This window comes from Ovis canadensis, chromosome 13, assembly GCF_042477335.2.
Source record: "Ovis canadensis isolate MfBH-ARS-UI-01 breed Bighorn chromosome 13, ARS-UI_OviCan_v2, whole genome shotgun sequence".
Taxonomy (NCBI): Eukaryota; Metazoa; Chordata; class Mammalia; order Artiodactyla; family Bovidae; genus Ovis; species Ovis canadensis.
In genome coordinates, this window is record NC_091257.1 from 29,205,878 (window position 1) to 29,225,809 (window position 19,932).

Genomic DNA, 19,932 nt, shown 5'->3' on the forward strand with positions numbered 1-19,932 from the left:
CATGGCAGGGGGTGGGGAGGATTTTAAAACACGGCTCATACAGACTCTTGTTGCAACTAATTTTTTTTGTATCTTATCTTCAGATATTAGGAGTCAGAAATATCCCACCCAAGCTGTTACTGAAATGTAGAAAACATGCCATTTTTAATAGGCCTGTTAAATGGAAACATTTTCCTGTTCTAAATGGAAAGTAATTAGAAGTGAGTGTATGTCAACAGATCTGCAGACCCCTCCTGGGCAGGTGGGTCTATTACCCTTTGCTTTCCTAGTACCCTTTGCTTTTCCTGTGTGGCATAAACCTCAGGGATTGACTGGAGGTTATTTTTGTGTTTCAGGATTGTGCAGCTGCTATTTCTAGTAACATTTCCTAAATTCATTTCTGTTGTCTTCCGTCTTCCCTAGCTGGCTCTCCAACACTTAGAGATGATGAAACATGTAATCAAAGCTCACAGTTCCCGTCTGTCTACACAGTCACCCACAGTCAGTGTTCCAGATAGAGACATCCCCAGGACAAGGACAATATATTATTCACTTCTGTGTCACCAGCTCACACATTAATATCTGTGTTTTAATAAGTATGCCAAGAAATAAGTATACTAATACCCTATTGAATGAATTGATGCAAGCATAGGGGAGGAGGAATTGGGAACAACTTCGGAATTCAGGAAAGACTTTCTTGAGAGAGTAAAGTTTGAACTGAGATCTGAAGGAAGGTGGGAATTCACTTGGTGAAGCAAGGAGGAAAGAGAAAATAAAGATTTCTTGTGCATCAAATTGTGACCAAAACATTCTACTGACAGTCTCATAAGATTTAAGATTGAGTCATTCTTCATAATAGGATGACCTGCATTCTGGTGCATTAGTGCTAACCTGTGGAGGCACCTGCTGATCTCCAAACCTCAACTAGCTCTTACTGGGTCTCTCTTCTAAATACGGTGTATTTGTATACAAGTTCCAATCCTGGATATGCTTCTTTCTTTTCCCCTCCTTGATAAGCCCAGTTATAACACTAGACTTACTATTTGAATTATTAGTACTATTCCAAATTCTGGTTCCAGGAAAATGTTTCCAGGAATCTGAACTTGAACTCTTTCTTGCCTTTGCCGTTCCCTCTCTCTCTCTGAGGCAGATGGCTGTGGATGGATCTGCTATCTGCACATGGAACTGTAGATGTAATTAGGTATCTTCTTAACCATACTTGTTAGTCATACAACCAGATTCTCCATCACTTTCGTCTGCTTACTAATTTTTTTTATGAACTGCATCCTGTATTTCTGGTGACGATGTTTGCTTGAACAAAGACCACAGTTTACTTCTTTGGAGACTCTGCCTGGCCCATCTGATGGAGCTTAAAGTATTTGCTAAGCTATGGCTCATTAACATATAGTTGGTGGCTACAAGTGAGTCCAGAGTTTATAAGAGCACCTATCTCACTGGCTTTCTTGGCATGAATAAGTTGTCACTGTTTTTGAATAGTCATATAAGTGTTAACCAACACAATATTGTAAGCATCATGAGAAAGTGAAGTTTGGCCTCAGATTTAAAGGAAAGTGGAGATTGACTAGAGTGAGGCAAGAGGGACAAATGTTCAAGGCAGAGATAGGAACATGTAGAAAGGCCCTTTGGTAGCATGGGAAATTATGATGGAAGACTGTGATTCCTGGATAACAGAAATGCCAAATAAACTACAGTGCAAAACAGAGCTAGAGTTTACATAGAAATATGCATACAGGGCCAGGTCAGTCCTTTTTCAAAGCTTTGTCTTAATCCCAGGATCATTGAAGAAGCATTAGAAAGATTTTGAGCATCTGATTTTCTTTTGGTTTTACAATGATTCCGTTGGCTATTCTCTGTAGGTTGAGTTAAGATATCCATACATGCACATGATGAACTACACATTGTAAATATCCTCCGAAGAAAGCATGAGAGTAAAACATAGCAGAACTTACAGGCAGAAATAGAAACTTTAGGTTTTAAAAGATGACAAGAGAATTGAAAATCAGTGTGCCAAACTTACATTGAGGCTGTGGCTCCCTGGAGAGGGCTGTCGTCCTCTGTAACTTAGAGTTTGGATTTTAATAACCTGTTGAAATAAAGGAAAAGAAGATAAAGCCTCATGTTTTTGCTGGGGGTGGGAGGGGTGGATTTGAAAATGATACTTCATATAACAAAAGGACATTGGAATGACAACATCACATTGAACATTGAAATGATAGTCCGGGTGAGAAAAGAAATTAAAAATCAGCCTGTTATTAACAGAGAGGATTGGATAATTTTTCTACAATAGGCCCTGGGAGTATATAAATATTACAGTTGTCAGAATTCATAAGTGGAGGTCATACCTACTGTGAACTGAAGACTCTATCTCATACTGTTTGAATGAACCAGGGCACTTTAAACATGGAAGTAAACCAACATTAATCACTTATCTGTAGCACTCTATATAAACAGAAGAAATAATTTCAAATTCTTTCTACAAATTCTTACCTCATCACAGTCTTCACAATATTTTCACAGAAAAAAAACAGTGCTTTGCTAAGCATTAAGTACAAAATCCAAAATTAAAAACACACAAAAGGAAACTAATCATCACTAATGTAAGAAAAAATAAAAAATGAAATTCAAAATTAGACTTCTGAAGTATCTTCAGTGATACACACACATATAATAATATTTAGTTTTTCAGGCAACAAGAATACATTTAACGTGAGCAAGACACAAAGCATACTATCATTTAAAACACAACAATTTTTTAACAGTTGAAATGTGCTGTCATTTTATGAGAAATACTCATGATATAATACACTGAACTGACTCAAGAGAATTGATCTGTAATTGGTAATGTATTTAAATCTATAATTAAACATAGATTCAATGAAATAGTCTAGAAAACTTCAAAAGTGAATTCTGTTGAACTGAAAATGAAGTAAAAGTAAAGATGAGATCCCTTGGCAATCCACCTTATAGTTTTAATATAAACTTGATATCAAAGGCAAATAACTATGGCATAGAAAACAAAAAATTGGGGCCACTCTCAAGTACGAAGTTAAGATATAGATATAAATATTTTAATAGCAACAGGCGAAAAGTTAGCCAACATGAAACTAAATATATTGAAAAATATATGACTACATATGGCTTAACAAGTGAGTCATGAATTAGTTTATGTTGAAATATATATAAATTAAATCCACCACAATATAACATAAAATGATGTTCAATCTCAAGAGTAATTAGGGAACTTTAGGCTAAAGGTGATGCTACTTCATAATCAAGAGATAAGTAAATTCAAGTATCAAAATTTTATTGGAATATTAGGTAATGGGATAATGAAAACTCATATATTATAGGTGGAAGTATGAATTAGTACAATATCATTATGTATTTGGTAATATGTGATAAAATTTAATATATGCATATTTGGAGGCCAAATCAATTTTACTGTTAATTATAGGGCACCAGAGAAACTGCTGCACCAGCATACTAGAGACATGTTTACGAATGTTACTGGCAACTTTATATATAGTAGCAAAAAGTGACACAAACTAAGTGTCCACCAAAAGAAGAATGAATTAATAAACTATGAGATATTCAAAGAATTTTAAAGGCAATGCCAAAGAATGCTCAAACTACCACATAATTGCACTCATCTCACATGCTCGTAAAGTAATGCTCAAACTTCTCCAAGCCAGACTTCAGCAATATGTGAACCGTGAACTCCCTGATGTTCAAGCTGGTTTCAGAAAAGGCAGAGGAACCAGAGATAAAATTGTCAACATCCGCTGGATCATGGAAAAAGCAAGAGAGTTCCAGAAAAACATCTATTTCTGCTTTCTTGACTATGCCAAAGCCTTTGACTGTGTGGACCACAAGAAACTGTGGAAAATTATTCAAGAGATGGGAATACCAAACCACCTAACCTGCCTCTTGAGAAATCTGTATGCAGGTCAGGAAGCAACAGTTAGAACTGGACATGGAACAACAGACTGGTTCCAAATAGGAAAAGGAGTACATCAAGGCTGTATATTGTCACCCTGCTTATTTAACTTACATGCAGAGTACATCATGAGAAACGCTGGACTAGAAGAAACACAAGCTGGAATCAAGATTGCCAGGAGAAATATCAATAACCTCAGATATGCAGAAGACCACCCTTATGGCAGAAAGTGAAGAGGAGCTAAAAAGCCTCTTGAGGAAAGTGAAAGAGGAGAGTGAAAAAGTTGGCTTAAAGCTCAACATTCAGAAAACGAAGATCATGGCATCACTTCATGGGAAATAGGTGGGGAAACAGTGGAAACAGTGTCAGACTTTATTTTTTTGGGCTCCAAAATCATTGCAGATGGTGACTGCAGCCATGAAATTAAAAGACGCTTACTCCTTGGAAGAAAAGTTATGATCAATCTAGATAGTATATTCAAAAGCAGAGACATTACTTTGCCAACTAAGGTCCGTCTAGTCAAGGCTATGGTTTCTCCTGTGGTCATGTATGGATGTGAGAGTTGGACTGTGAAGAAAGCTGAACGCCGAAGAATTGATGCGTTTGAACTGTGGTGTTGGAGAAGACTCTTGAGGGTCCCTTGGACTGCAAGGAGATCCAACCAATCCATTCTGAAGGAGATCAACCTTGGGATTTCTTTGGAAGGAATGATGCTAAAGCTGAAGCTCCAGTACTTTGGACACCTCATGCGAACAGTTGACTCATTGGGAAAGACTCTGATCCTGGGAGAGATTGGGGGCAGGAGGAGAAGGGGACGACCCAGGATGAGATGGCCGGACAGCATCACGGACTCGATGGACGTGAGTCTGAGTGAACTCCAGGAGATGGTGATGGACAGGGAGGCCTCGTGTGCTGCGATTCATGGGGTCGCAAAGAGTCGGACACGACTGAGCAACTGAACTGAACTGAATCATAATAAATGACCAGAAAGATATATGTTGTTCCAGTTACTATGGTTTAATAGTATTGTCCTCCAATACTTAGTGATGAGAAACAATCATCTATAATGCCCTTGGTTTTTATGGGTCAGACTCTGAACAACACATAGGGGAAATGGTTTGCTCCTTTTCTGCCTTGTCTGAGGCATCAGTTGGTAGACTGGGAGGCTGGGGAACAGGATCCCCTTAAGGCAAGCTCATTCCCAAGTCCACTGAGACCTAGGTCAGCTAACTGTCTTAGTTATTCTCTATGATTCTCTCCACACCGTTTCAGTTTCCTCTTACCATAGTATATCAAGCATCTTAAAACTGAGAGTAGAATGAAAGCTGTCTTCTTCTCATGATCTAGTTCAGAAGTCACATAGCATTGCTTCTGCTATATTCTATTTATTGGGCAGAATAACCAAAAACCCCCACCCAGTTTCAAGGGGAGCAAAGCCCCATATACCTCTTAGGAAAACTCACAAAGCCATGTGGTAAGAAAAGCATAAAGCCATGATGAGAAAGATGGTCACAGTGCCTTAGGAAAATAAGACCTGCTTAGCATTCCAACTGGGCTTCCCAGATGGGGCTAGTGGCAAAGAATCTGTTGATGCAGGAGACAAAAGAGATGCGTGTTCGATCCCCAAATCAAGAATATCCTCTGGAGGAGGGCATGCAACCCACTCCAGTATTCTTGCCTGGGGAATCCCATGGACAGAGGAACCTGGTGAGCTATAGTCCCTAGGGTCACAAAGAGTCAGACACAACTGAAGCAACTTAGCATGCACACAATATCCCAATTGGCATGAATACATTTTTGAGTGGAAAAAGCAAGTTGCAATACAGATAATTCTATTTATGTAGAATATTTCAATGTATTATATATACAATACATAGGCAGTACATTTATATATGCATGCATATATTTTATATGAATGCATATATTTAGAGAAAAAAAGATACAGTTGAAATAAAGAATAAGAAATTCGAGAAAGACGTTATCATTGGAGGTGGAGGACAGAGAAATATGCAATTGTGAAGAAATATACAAGAAGCACCCAGGAATATATTAGAAGCACTTCAAGGTAAAGAATCTACCTGCCAATGCAGAAGACCCAGGTTTGATCCCTGATCCAGGAAGATCTCACATGCCACAGGGCAACTAATTCCTTGTCCCACAACTACTCAGCCTGTGCTCTAGAGCCCAGGAACCATGGTTACTGAGCCTGTGCAGCACAACTACAGAGTAACCCTGCTCTCTGCAACTAGAGAAAATCCTGGGCAGCATCAAAGACCCTGCACAGCCAGAAACCAGTTCAGTTCAGTTCAGTCACTCAGTAGTGTCTGACTTTGAAAACCCACGGACTGCAGCACACCAGGCTTCCCTGTCCCATCACCAACTCCCAGAACCTCCTCAAACTCATGTCCATTGCATCGGTGATGCCATCCAACCATCCGATCCTCTGTCATCCCCTTCTCCTCCTGCCTTCAATCTTTCCCAACATCAGGGTCTTTCCTTTCTTTTTTAATTTCAATTTATTTATTTTAGTTGGAGGCTAATTACTTTTCAATAGTGTAGTGGTTTTTGCCATACATTGACATGGATCAGGCATGGGTGTACATGTGTTTCCCATCCTAAACCCTCCTCCCACCGTCCTCCCCATCGCATCCCTCAGGGTCATCCCAGTGCACCAGACCTGTCTCATGCACTGAACCTGGACTGGCGATCTGTTTCTCATATGGAAATATACATGTTTCAATGCTATTCTCTCAGATCATCCCACCCTCACCTTCTCTCACAGAGTCCAAGAGTCTGTTCTATACATCTGCGTATCTTTTGCTGTCTCACATATAGGGTTATCATTATGATCTTTCTAAATTCCATATATATGTGTTAATATACTGTATTGGTGTTTTTCTTTCTGGCTTACTTCACTCTGTATAATAGGCTCCAGGTTCATCCATCTCATTAGAACTGATTCAAATGTATTCTTTTTAATGGCTGGTATTCCATTCTGTATATGTACCACAGCTTTCTTATCCATTCATCTGCTGATGGAATATGTTGCTTCCATGTCCTGGCTATTATAAACAGTGCTGCGATGAACATTGGGGTACATGTGTCTCTTTCAATTCTAGTTTCCTTGGTATGTATGCCCAGCAGTGGGATTGCTGGGTCATATGACAGTTCTATATCCAGTTTGTTAAGGAATCTCCACACTGTTCTTCATAATGGCTGTACTAGTTTGCATTCCCCACTAACACAGTAAGAGGGTTCCCTTTTCTCCACACCCTCTCCAGCATTTATTGTTTGTAGATTTTTGGATAGCAGCCATTCTGATCGGCATGAGATGGTACCTCATTGTGGTTTTGATTTGCATTTCTCTAATGAGTGATGTTGAGCATCTTTTCATGTGTTTGTTAGCCATCTGTATGTCTTCTTTGGAGAAATGTCTATTTAGTTCTTTGGCCCATTTTTTGATTGGGTCATTTATTTTTCTGGAATTGAGCTGCAGGAGTTGCTTGTATATTTTAGAGATAAATTCTTTGTCCGTTACTTTATTTGATATTATTTTCTCCCATTCCGAAGGCTGTCTTTTCACTTTTCTTATAGTTTCCTTCATTGTGCAAAAGCTTTTAAGTTTAATTAGGTCCGTCTTTTTCAATGAGTCAGTTCTGTGCATCAGGTGGCCAATGAATTGGAGCTCCAGCTTCAGCATCAGTCCTTGATGTCCTGATGAATATTCAGGACTGATTTCCTTTAGCATTGACTGGTTTGAGCTCCTTGTTGCCCAAGGGACTCTCAAGAGTCTTCTCCAACACCACAGTTGAAAAGCATCAACTCATCAGTGCTCAGCTTTCTTTATAGTCCAACGCTCACATCCATACATGACTACTGGAAAAACCATAGCTTTGACCAGATGGACCTTTGTTGGCAAAGTAATGTCTCTGCTTTTTAACATGTTGTCTAAGTTGGTCATAGCTTTTCTTCCAAGGAGCAAGCATCAACCAGAAATAAATACAACTAAAAAAAAAAAGAAGCAACCATAGCCATATTTCATAGTAATGTGTTTCATTTCTCAATGTGGATTGCATGGGTGTTCATTATAGCTATTACTATATGTGGGAAATAAATCCCAGAGGACTTTAAATTTAGTTAAATGTGGGATATTATGTAAGCAGGAGTGCCAGTGATGCATTCTAGATGCAGAACTTAAATAGATGGTTGGATGGTAATTTGTTCTTGTTCAGTCTCTCAGTCATGTTCAACTCTTTGTGACCCCATGGACTGGAGCATGCCAGGCTTCCCTGTCCTTTCCCTTCTCCCAAAGTTTTGCTCAAACTCATGTTCATAGAGTTGGTGATGCCATCCAACCATCTCATCCTCTGTTGTTCCCTCCTCCTCCTGCCTTCAATCTTTCCCAGCATCAGGATCTTTTTTTTTTTTTTTTTTTACAATGAGTTGGCTGTTCACATCAGCTGGCCAAAACATATTAGAGTTTCAGCTTCAGCATCAGTCCTTCCAATGAATATTCAGGGTTGATTTCCTTTAGGATTAACTTTTAGATCTCCTTGCTGTTCAAGGGAATCTCAAGAGTCTTCTCCAGAATCACATTTTGAAAGCATCAGTTCTTCAGCGCTTAGCCTTCTTTATGGTCCACATCTCACATTCTGCCCTTAAATGCATACCGATATTATAAAGGAGGCATACTAAGACAAAAACAGAAGATACACAATTAGTCATAAAGCCCACGGGTCAGTCTTCTTTATATAAATATGATTCTACAAAGAAAACACAAAAATACCAGAAATTCTGGGACTTTAAAAAGTCTGTGGTTAAATAATCTCATGTAATAATCAATGTGACTCAGTAAAATTTCTGCTCTACCAAGCATTCAACAAAAATACAAAAGATTTGCAATCCTTTATAAGTGTTTTATTTACAATATAGCGAGTATTTATGCACACATCTGAATTTTGTAGTCCCTGAATCATTTTCTCCTTAACAAAATTATGTTTTCCAGCACTAAGCATGATGCTGAAATTTGCACCTCTAGAGATTTTTTTTTTTTAATTTAGGAGTAGCTCTTGAAATTTTCTTTAGAAGAAGGTTTTCTTGCAAAATGCAAAGAGCTAGGGGTGGAACAAACCCAAACGTGGGGACTGTTTATACATACAGTGATCACAATGGGAAACACCCAAGAGCAAGATTACAGAGGAATGCTTCTCTGTGACAGAGAGGCCACCAAAAAAGGGCAGAGACTGAGTACAGAGAAATAAGGAACACATTTTGTTTTCTTGCCCTTTTTTGTTTTATCTTATTTACAACTTTTCTGAAGAGGGAATATGCTTGGCAGCTTTACTGTGGAATCAACACTTGTGGCTGGAGACATTTAACATTGCCAGCTCAGATATATAAATGGACTCCAGCAGTATGGGAAATACTTCTTAAAAATATTTAGTAGTGTAAAAATGTTGGTTAAAGAGCTTTGTTGTAAATCTGTTTCAAGTGATATATACACGCAGAGCAAATTACCCATGGAATCAATACAAAAATGTATGAACCACTGTGTTGCTTTAAAAGCAAAAAGGAGAAAAATAAAATAAGTTCAGAATCCATTATGTAGGTCAGATACCTAGTATTAATTGGTTTCAAAGGGGTTTGTGCTTAAAAATAGACTCTATCCTATATAGAAAAGACAGATATTTGTTCTGTTTACATGTAAACTGGGACAGTTTCCTTTAACGTAGATATGAGAACCAGAATAAGTAACTAAGGCCACTCAGGAGAAGAGATTCCCCAAGCTTCTTTTTCTTTTTATTTATTTTTAAAATTTATTTTAACCTGACAAGAAGAAGAAAAGGAAGATTCCAGAGCCACAGTAAACAACACCACAGCTATGAAGAAGACGTTGGAGAGAGAGAGTGCCTCAGTAATGTGTCGTGTTTTTTTTTTTTTTAAAGAAAAACAGAAAGTTTAGCATTTCATTTTTTAATTATGTGCCAGACATTAGCCTTGGTGATTATTTGTCTCATTAATTAATTTTTATTGGAGTATAGTTACTTGACAGTGTTGCATTACTTTCTGCCATACAGCAAAGTGAATCAGCTATATGTATACATGTGCGCATGCTAACTCGCTTCAGTTGTGTCCCACTCTTTGCAACCCTATGGACTGTAGCCCGCCAGGCTCTTCTGTCCATGAGATTCTCCAGGCAAGAACACTGGAGTGGGTTGCCATGTCTCTCTTCAGGGGATCTCCCCAACCTAGGGATCGAACCCACATCTCTTAGGTCTCCTGCATTGGCAGGTGGGTTCTTTATCACTAGCGCCACCTGGGAAGCCCCATACATATACATATATGCACTGTTTTTGAGATTTACTTCCCATTTAGTTCACCACAGAGCACTGAGCAGAGATACCTGTGCTAAACAGTAGTTTTTCATTAGTTATCTACTTGTACACAGTATCGATAGTGTGTATATGTCAACCCCAATCTCCCTACTGTTGCTGCTGCTAAGTCACTTCAGTCATGTCTGACTCTGTGCGACCCCATAGACGGCAGCCCACCAGGCTCCCCTGTCCCTGGGATTCTCCAGGCAAGAACACTGGAGTGGGTTGCCATTTCCTTCTCCAATGCAAGAAACTGAAGTCGCTCAGTCGTGTCCAACTCTTTGCAACCCCATGGACTGCAGCCTACCAAGCTCCTCCATCCATGAGATTTTCCAGGCAAGAGTACTGGAGTGGGGTGCCATTGCCTTCTCTGGACCCAATCTCCCAATTTATTCCATTTCTCCCTTTTCCCCTTTTCTGTCCATATGTTTGTTCTCTAGGTCACTATCTCTATTTCTGTTTTGCAAGTTTTGGCTTTTAAAATGTATCTCAGGGTGAAAGTCTTTAGTCACTGAAGTTTGACTCCTGGGAAACAATCTTGAGAAAGCTCAAGGTTCTTTCACTCCCACAAAAGGACAACTATATGCTGGCTGGACAAATAGACACTAATTGTATATGCACAATGGAAATATTTTCATTGCAAGACCCTGAACATTTCTGTTAAAAATTGTTGAGTGTTGCTGACTATGATTTAATTAGACTTGAGTTTTGCAAGCATTTCCATTGCAAAAAATTATAAATATAAATACATACACACACACACACACACACACACACACATATATATTTGTTACTTATGTCTAACACTTCTGGTTTACCCACTTCTGGCTCTCTAAGAAAATTTTTACTACACAATAGTAACTATACTTGCTATGCCAATTAGTCTTCTGTCTAGCCATTGCAATTTTTCTTCACATTATTTTTAATAATTATCCAAGGTAATGCATTATGCAAATTAATTTTACTTAAAACATAGATGGGGATTTCTAGCAATGCATATTTTTATCTCTGAGATACAGAATATATCTCTGAGAAGAATCTATTATATCAAGAGACTATGTCAAATCTGAATTCAACTTAAGTATAGAGTTTAAAGTTGACCTCAGTGCAGCTTTGATCTCCCTACCTACACGTCTTAAAACATGGTGATGGTTTAGCAACCATCCTTGGGCCAATACCCCCACCTACACTAGAGAAAAGCTGCTTTGCACGTAGACGTCAGAGTGACCTGGTAAACATTATCTGCTGATTGCTGGGCATTTAGGGAAGAAGAACAAGAAAGTCTCAGAAAATGACCCAGGCACAGGCCTTTTGCCTGTCAAACAAGGAGAAACAAGGATTAAAAATAAAACACACATCATGTAAGGTTAAGAACTCCTGTTGTGTTAAGAGCTTTTGAAGCCTGGAAATACCAGAGGCTTAAGTATATCTAGGACGAAAATGAAAGCTCTGACCCCTGATCATTAGTGCAGCACTCAACCCGTGACCAGAAGTCTCATAGGTTATTGCATTCAGCTTCACCAGGGTTAGAAGGGCAAGGCGAGCACACAGAAAATGACACTCATTCAATTTAAACATAATTTAATTCTCTGAAGACTTTTTTAATAGGTTTTGGGAATCAACATCTAAGAGCACTCTGACTGAATGCTGCTATTTTGGGAAAATAAAACTGCTGCTATTTCTATTTTCTGTGTGATTCAAGGTTCTTGACAACCGAGTGAGGTGCCTTTTGGAACTTCCATCCTAGAGTTTAAATTCAACATGTGGATGAAATTGGTGAAACACATCCAATACACTGTGTATTCTATTAATGTGCTTTAAGATATGCTATCCACATCCACTTTATATTATAATAATCTAATATGGCATATTTATTCCTCCTCTACTTAATCGTAGACTGAACTCTAAAATCATCTCGTTAAGACCATCTCAAGGTCTTCATCTTATTCAGAGCATGTTGGAAAGTTGCATAAAGAACATGAACACCTAATACATCATAGTAAATGCAAAGTGTATTATTGTCAATGAGCAACACATTCTGGTGAATCCAGATCTATCCCTAATACTTTTTAAAATATCATCATCTTTGTATTAGTCAACTGTTTATAAAGTATGATCTGAGACAAATCATCCACTGGCACAAAGCAGGGTGTGGTCAGCTGACTGTTACCTCAGAGACGTGCTTTGAGAATCTTGAACATTGTGAAGGTACACTTTACTTCGAAAGGAAGTAGAAGGTTGAATAAAAAATAGTTTGGTAAACTATGGTTGAGTAAGTGAAGAGGAGGCCCTATAATTCCATAGGTCAAAAGACAAGCAAAAAGAAAAGAAATTTCACTGTTTTAATCTTCTCTTGAATTCTTATTATTTTACAATATATAATTTATTTAATTTTCTTGCTTATTGCCTGAATCCATCTTATAGTCTATTGACTACCATGTAGATTTCCTTAGTTTGTGGATTTTTCTATTTTTTATTCAGACAATGTGTCATCATTACTTAGAATAGGCTCTGACACATTATAGGGGCTAAATAAATATTTAACAATGAATAATACCATTAAGCTACAATTTGTTCTAGAAACCATGGGAAGAAAATGAGTAATTCATAGGATTAACTTCAAGTGAGACAGAATAAAATTAGAAATGGCCTCAAGGGAGAAGTTTACCTGGATTATCAGCAGGTGTTGATCCTGTTTGAGTTTAGAAGAGTACTTAGAATAATAGAGAAAATATTGTAATAATATCTATGAATGTTGAGAAATCTGGATTTTTTTAAGATTAGACAATAGCATAAGCCAGTTTCTACTTGTGTACAATACTATAGACATATAGTTTACTTTTCCCATGGTTTTGTGAATGATTGCCATATACATATGTATATATGGGGTGTGTGTGTGTGTGTGTGTGTGTGTGTTTTGTTAAGTGAAAGAGCTGGCTTAAAACTCAACATTAAAAAAATTAAGATCATGGCATCCAGTCCCATAACTTCATAGCAAATAGACAGGGAAAAGCAGAAGCAGTGACAGATTATATTTTCTTGGGCTCCAAAATCACTGTAAACGGTGACTGTGGATGGTGAAATTAAAAGTCATTTGCTCCTTGGAAGGAAAGTCATGACAGACCTAGACAGCATATTAAAAAGCAGAGATACCACTTTACCGACAAAGTCTCTTTAGTCAAAGCTAGTTTTCCCAGTAGTCATGTACAGATGGGAGAATTGGACCATAAAGAAAGCTGAGCACTGAAGAATTGATGCTTTTGAATTGTGGTGCTAGAGAAGACTTGAGAGTCCCTTGGACATCAAGAAGATCAAAACAGTCCATCCTAAAGGAAATCAACCCTGAATATTCATTTGAAGGATTCATGCTAAAGCAGAAGCTCCAATACTTTGGCCACCTAAAGCAAAGTGCTGACTCATTGGAAAAGACCCTGATGCTGGGAAAGACTGAAGGCAAAAGGAGAAAGGGGTGGCAGAGGAAGAGGTGGTTAGATAGCATCACTGACTCAATGGACATGAATTTGACCAAACTCCGAGAGACAGTGAAGGACAGAGGAGCATGGTGTGCTGTGGTCCATGGAGTCTCCAAGAGTTGGACATAGTGACTGAATAAGAACAACATGGAATAAAGGACAGAAAATAGAATCACATAAAACATTCAATTAAAATAACCAAGGGCAGGAAAAACTATGAAGACAAAAATAGGAACAAAAATAAGGGTAACAATTAGAAAATGATAATAAATATGACAAGCATGAATCCAACTATATCAATAATCAGTTTAAATGTCAACTGTCTAAATGAACCAATTTAATTACAGAGATTATGAGAGTGGGTCAAAAAACATGATTTACTACTTATGTTGTCTATAAGAAACTATAATTATAAAAACACAAATACTTTACATGTAAAAGGATGGAGAAATATACCATGCAAACACTAATCAGTAGAAAGAAGGACAAGGAAAAGAAGTAGCTATATTATTTTCAGACAGAGCACAATAAAGAGCAAGGGAATTTATCACAGATCAAAAAAGGTGTTGCATAATAAATAAAGAGGTTAATTAACTCTACAGAAAACCTATCACTAACATCAAACTTAATGATGAGAAAATTGAATCTTTATTCACTAATATCAGATATGAGGTCAAATGTTCAGTCTGTTTAACTTTTTTCAACATTATATGGAAAGTCCTTGTTGCAATACAATCCTTGCTAAAGTTGGATGGCATCACCGACTCAATGGACATGAGTATGAGTAAACTCCGGGAGTTGGTGATGGACAGGGAGGCCTGGTGTGCTGCAGTCCACGGTGTAGCAAAGAGTCGGACATGACTGAGCAACTGAACTGAAGGCAATACAAGAAGAAAATAAAAAAGGTAGTCAGATTGGGAATAAAATATAGAAGTGTCTTCTATATGTCTCCATCTTCCCAGGTGACTCAGACAGGAAAGCATCTGCTTACAATGCAGAAGACCCGGGGAAAATCCCTGGGTCAGGAAGATGCCCCAGGGAAGGAAATGGCAACCCACTCCAGTACTCTTGCCTGGAAAATCCCATGGATGGAGGAGACTAGTAGGCTACAGTCCATTGGGTTGCAAATGGTCGGACACGACTGAGCAACTTCGCTTTCATTTTCTTCATTATCTCTTCACATAATTATCTATGTACAAAATTTGAAAAAGCTAAGAAGCAATTACAAGGTAGCAGAATATGATATTAATATATAAAAGTGACTCATTTCCCTCTATACTAGCAATAAAAAAAAGTGGATTTGAAGTTAAATACATAATGTAATTTAATTAGTCAATAAAGCAGAAGTAGATGTTTTTCTGGAACTCTCCTGCTATTTCGATGATCCAAAGGATGTTGGCAATTTGAACTATGGCTCCTCTGCCTTTGCTAAAGCCAGGTTGAATATCTGGAAGTTCATGGTTCACGTACTGTTGAAGCCTGACTTGAAGAATTTTGAGCATCACTTTGCCATCGTGTGAGGTGAGTGCAATCATGCACTCAATTGTTTGAGCATTCTTTGGCATTGCCTTTCTATGGAACTGGAATGAAACTGACCTTTTCCATTCCTGTGGCCACTGCTGAGTTTTCCAAATTTGCTGGCATATTGAGTGCAGCACTTTCACAGCATCATCTTTTAGGATTTGAAATAGCTCAACTGGAATTCCACCACCTCCATTAGCTTTGTTGTAGTGATGATTCCTAAGGCCCACTTGACTTCACAATCCAGGATGTCTGGCTCTAGGTGAGTGATCACACCATCTTGGTTATCTGGGTCATGAAATCTTTTTTGTATAGTTCTTCTGTGTATTCTTGCCTCCTCTTCTTAATATCTTCTGCTTCTGTTAGGTCCATACCATTTCTGACCTTTATTGTGCCCATCGTTGCATGAAATGTTCCCTTCAGTTCAGTTGCTCAGTCATGTCCAACTCTTTGCAACCCCATGAATTGCAGCCTGCCAGGCCTCCTTGTCCATCACCAACTACTGGAGTTCACTCAAACTCATATCCATTGAGTTGGTGATGCCATCCAGCCATCTCATCCTCTGTTTTCCCCTTTTGCTCCTGCCCCCAATCCCTCCCAGCATCAGGGTCTTTTCTAGTGAGTCAAATCTTCACATAACGCGGCCACAGTATTGGACTTTCAGCTTCAGCATGAGTCCTTCCAGTGAATACCCAGGACTGATCTCCTTTAGGATGCACTGGTTGGATCTCCTTGCACTCCAAGGGACTCGCAAGAGTCTTTTTCAACACCACAGTTCAAAAGTGCTCAGCTTTCTTCACAGTCCAACTCTCACATCCATACATGACCATAGGAAAAACCATAGCCTCGACTAGACGGACCTTTGATGGCAAAGTAGTGTCTCTGCTTTTTAATATGCTGTCTAGGTTGGTCATAACTTGCCTTCCAAAGAGTAAGTGTCTTTTAATTTCATGGCTGCAGTCACTATCTGAAGTGATTTTTGAGCCCCCAAAAATAAAGTTTGACACTGTTTCCCCATCTATTTGCCATGAAGTGACAAGACCAGATGCCATGATCTTAGTTTCCTGAATGTTGAGCTTTAAGCCAACTTTTTCACTCTCCTCTTTCACTTTCATCAAGAGGCTTTTTAGTTCCTCTTCACTTTCTGCCATAAGGGTGGTGTCATCTGCATATCTGAGGTTATTGATATTTCTCCTGGCAATCTTGATTCCAGCTTGTGCTTCTCCTAGCCCAGAGTTTTTCATGATGTACTCTACATATAAGTTAAATAAGCAGGGTGACAATATACAGCCTTGATGTACTCCTTTTCCTATTTGGAACCAGTCTGTTGTTCCATGTCCAGTTCTAACTGTTGCTTCCTGACCTGCATATAGGTTTCTCAGGAGGCAGGTCAGGTGGTCTGGCATTCCCATCTCTTTCTGCATATTAATTAAATAAGCAGGGTGACAATATTTAGCCATGATGTACTTCTTTCCCAATTTGAAACCAGTCTGTTTTTCCATGTCTAGTTCTAACTGTTGCTTCTTGCCTGTATACAGATCAAGTTAAAGGCATACAGAAAAGCTAAAGATAAATGAGAAAAGGAAAGATTTACCCATATGAAAGTAAAGTTCCAAAGAATAGCAAGGAGAGTTAAGAAAGCCTTCCTCATTCTTTGCATTGATCACTGAGGAAGGCTTTCTTAACTCTCCTTGCTATTCTTTGGAACTCTGCATTCAGATGAGTAAATCTTGCCTTTTCTCCTTTATCTTTAGCTTCTCCATATGCCTTTAAATTGATCTGTATACAGGCAAGAAGCAACAGTTAGAACTGGACATGGAAAAACAGACTGGTTTCAAATTGGGAAGGAGTACATCATGGCTATATATTGTCACCCTGCTTATTTAACTAATATGCAGAATACATCATGCAAAATGCTCGGATGGATGAAGCACAAGCTGGAATCAAGATTGCCAGGAGAAATATCAATAACCTCAGATACACAGATGACACCACTCTTATGGTAGAAAGCAAAGAACTAAAGAGCCTCTTAATGAAAGTGAAAAAGGAAATTGAAAAAGTTGGGTTAAGACTCAACATTCAAAAAACTAAGATCACGGCATCTGGTCCCATCACTTCATGGCAAACAAATGGGAAAAAATGGAAACAGTGACAGACTTCATTTTCTTGGGCTCCAAAATCACTGCAGATTCTGACTGCAGCCATGAAATTAAAAGATTCTTGCTCCTTGGAAGAAAAGCTATGATCAACCTAGACAGCATATTAGAAGCAGAGATGTTACTTTGCTGACAAAGGTCTGTCTAGTCAAAGCTATGGTTTTTCCAGTAGTCGTGTATGGATGTGAGAGTTGGACTATAATGAAAGCTGAGCACCAACAAATTGATACTTTTGAACTGCAGTGTTTGAGAAGACCCTTGAAAGTCCCTTAGACTGCCAGGAGATCAAACCAGTCAATCCTAAAGGAAATCAGTTCTGAATATCCATTGGTAGGACTGATGCTGAAGCTGAAACTCCAATACTTTGGCCACCTGTAAAGACCCTGATGCTGGGAAAGATTGAAGGCAGGATAAGGGGATGGCAGAGGATAAGATGGTTGGATGGTATCACTGACTCAATGGACATGAGTTTGAGCAAGGTCTAGGAGTTGGTGATGGACAGGAAAGCCTGGTGTGCTGCAGTCCATGTGGTTGCAAAGAGTTGGACACAACTGAATAACTGAACTGAACTGAATTGAATTTACATTAGAATGAAAATAAATGAAATTCTTAGGTATGAAAACGAAAGTGTCGGTCTGACTTTTTTTGACCCCAAGGACTATGACCTGCCAGGCTCCTCTGTCCATGGGAATTCTCCAGGCAAGAATACTGTAGTGGGTTGCCATTCCCTTTTCCATGGTATCTTCCCATCCTACAATTAAACTTGGGTCTCCTGCATTGCAGGCAGAGTCTTTACTGTTTGAGTCACCAGGAAAGCTCTTAATATATCTAACCAAATAATTGCAAGATATATATGATGAAACTGCAATGCTGTGATGAGAAAAAAAATAAAGAAGATCTAAATAAATGGAGAAATATTCCATGTTCATGGATAGGAAGATTTAGTAATGTCAGGATATCAGTTTTCCTCAGCTAGATCCATAGAGTCAATGGAGTCCCAATGAAAATTCTAGCAAGTTATTTTGTGGGTATCAACAAGCTGATTTAAAGTTTACCTGAAAAGGCAAAAGACCAAGAACAGCTAACCCAATATTGAAGGAAAGGGAAGGAGGACTGATATTCAAGTCCAAGACTCAGGGTAAGCTATAGTCATCAAGGCCGCATGGTACTGGTGAAAGGATAGACAGATCAGAATACAGCCTCTAGAAATAGACCCACATAAATATAGTCAACTGATCGTTGACAAAGGAGCAAAGACTAGTCATATAACATGAACAGTCTCTTCTTTTCAATTGAAACAAATTTAACATATAACACTGTATAAATCTAAAGTATACAACATGTTAATTAGATATATTTATAGAAAGTAACCATCCTGATTTAAAAATGGGCCAAAAATGTCAGATGCCTCTATCAAAGAAGATATGTACATATATATATATGACAAATAAGCATATAGACACATGCACCACATCATTTATTATCACAGAATTGCAAATTAAAGCAACAATGGAATCCCACTACACACCTATTAGAATAGCCACAATCTAAAATGTTGGTTATGACAAATATGGTCAAAATGTGGAGCAATAAAAATATTGATTCATTGCTGGTGTGAATGCAAAATAAAGCATCCACTTTGTCCTGTTTTTCTTTTTTTTTTTTTTTTTAACTTCATTTTGCTTTACTATATTGCACTGGTTTTGCCATACATTGACATGAATCAGCCACGGGTGTACATGAGTTCCCAATCCTGAACACCCCTCCCAACTCCCACCCCATATCATCTCTCTGGATCATCCCCTTGCACCAGCCCCAAGCATCCTGTATCCTGTATTGAACATAGCCTGGCAATTCATTTCTTACCTGATAGTATACATGTTTCAATGCCATTCTCCCAAATCATCCCACCCTCTCCCTCTCCCTCTCCCACAGAGTCCAACAGTCTGTTCTATACATCTGTGTCTCTTTTGCTGTCTCGCATACAGGGTTATCATTACCATCTTTCTGAATTCCATATATATGTGTTAGTATGCTGTATTGGTGTTTTTCTTTCTGGCTTACTTCACTCTGTATAATCGGCTCCAGTTTCATCCACCTCATTAGAACTGATTCAAATGTATTTTTAATGGCTGAGTAATACTCCATTGTGTATGTGTACCACAGCTCTCTTATCCATTCATCTGCTGATGGACATCTAGGTTGTTTCCACGTCCTGGCTATTATAAACGGTGCAGCGATGAACATTGGGGTACACGTGTCTCTTTCAATTCTGGTTTCCTCTGTGTGTATGCCCAGCAGTGGGATTGCTGGGTCGTAAAGCAATTCTATTTGCAATTTTTTAAGGAATCTCCACACTGTTCTCCATAGTGGCTGTACTAGTTGCATTGCCACCAACAGTGTAGGAGGGTTCCCTTTTCTCCACACCCTCTCCAGCATTTATTGCTTGCAGACTTTTGGATCGCTGCCAT